The sequence below is a fragment of the Cebus imitator genome, unplaced genomic scaffold (assembly GCF_001604975.1).
Source record: "Cebus imitator isolate Cc_AM_T3 unplaced genomic scaffold, Cebus_imitator-1.0 Scaffold575, whole genome shotgun sequence".
Lineage (NCBI taxonomy): Eukaryota > Metazoa > Chordata > Mammalia > Primates > Cebidae > Cebus > Cebus imitator.
The window spans coordinates 447859-449877 of NW_016107890.1; positions in this window are offsets into that span (position 1 = coordinate 447859).

The following is a 2019-nucleotide window of genomic DNA, read 5'->3' on the forward strand; positions in this document are numbered from 1 at the left end:
CTGAGGTCAAGAGTTCGAGATCAGCCTGGCCAACATGGGGAAATCCCGTCTCTACTAAAAATAGAGAAATTAGCCAGGTGTGGTAGTGAGCACCTGTGATCCCAGCTACTCAGGAGGCTGAAGCAGGAAAATCACTTGAACACGTGAGGCGTAGGTTGTAGTGAGACGAGATCACACCACTGCATTCCAGCCTGGGCAACAGAGTGAGACTCATCTAAAAAAAAAAAAAAAAAAAAAAGTCCAAGGGCACACAGATGGTAAGCAACACACACAATCAGACATTCTGGTTCCAGAACCTGGGTTTGTACATACTACACACCCTATAGTGTAGGTGTTATTACAATACTGATTCCTAATATTATGGTACAGTTTACAGTTCCCAAGAAAACATCATGGTACTATAGGATAATAGTTCAGAAAAAACAAAGGTTTTTATATAACACATTAAACCAAAAAATTGCTAAATAATCCAAAGATTTAAGCTTAAGATCTAAAACATGAAACTACATAAAAATAGATTATACACACACACATACTCAGTGTACAGATGGGGGGATTAAAAAAAATATATAAATAGACCAGGTGAAGTGACTCATGCCTGTAATCCCAGCACTTTGGGAGGCCAAGACAGGCAGATCACGAGGTCAAGAGTTTGAGACCAGCCTGGCCAACATGGTGAAATCTGGTCTCTAAAAAAATAATAATAAATTAAATGAAAAAAATTTATATATATAGCCAGATGCAGTAGCTCACCTGTAAGTGCCTGTAATCTCAGAACTTTGGGAGGTCAAGGCAGGAGGATTGCTTAAGGCAGGAGGATTGCTTGAGCCAGGAGTTTGAGACCAGCCTGAGCACCACAAGGAGATCCTGTCTGTAAAAAAAAGTTTTTTTTAATTAGCCAAGCAAGGTGGTGAACACCTGTAGTCCTTGCGATCCAGAGGGGTGAGGTGGAAGGATCACTTGAGCCCAAGGGGTTGAGACTGCAGTGAGCCATGTTCATGCCACTGCACTTCAGCATGGGTGACTGAATGAGACTTTGTCTCAAAAAGTATATATATATATTACTATTAATATATTACTATTAATTTTAGCTGGGTGTGGTGGAGTGTGCCTGTAGTCCCACCTACTCGGGAGGCTGAGACAAGAGAATCGCTTGAAACCAAGGAGGCAGAGGTTGTAGTGAGCCTAGACCGCACCACTGCACTCTAGCCCCAGTGTGTGTGTATATATATATATATATATATATACACACACACACATATGCATACACATAATACTTTATTATACATATTTATATTATAAATATATTTATATATACTATAAATATATATATGCATATATTTTACATTTAAAAATATTTTTAAAATATTTATTGATAATTATTCAGGATTGATAATGATATTTACTTGGGATCGAGCATAGCAATGGGAACATTGTGAGCATATTCAGGGAGGCAATAAAAGACAAGAGTTTTTAAAGAAAAAAATGAAAGGATTACATAAGTGTTTGTAAACAATTATTCTTCATTACAAGAATCAATAACAAGGGTGACATCACTGGGCTGGCCAAGACTGGACAGGCAGTTGCTAGGCAGATGTACTCACAGAAATATTTTTTGTGTAAGGTTGTGACGGCCTTTGTGCAAGGTTGTGGTTTTTGCAGCCAGTCTTTTGTGATAGTCCTTATCAGGTCTACAAGCGTGACAACCCTCCCTTTGTGGCCTCCTCTGGGTCCATATTTCAGGGTTTGACACAAGCGACTCTTTTTTGACCCTGACAAGTTTTATATGTCCCCCTTTTGATCAAAATCTTTTTCTACAAGCATTGCTGATCAATTATCCCATAGTTAGGTTTTTGGTGTTTTTTTTTCCTACTTTTAAAAAAAGTAGGGCCAGGCTGGACACAGTAGCTCATGCCTATAATCCTAGCACTTTAAGAGGCTAAGGCAGGCAGATTGCCTGAGCTCAGGAGTTTGAGACCAGCCTGGGCAACACGGTGAAACCCCATCTCTAGTGAAAAA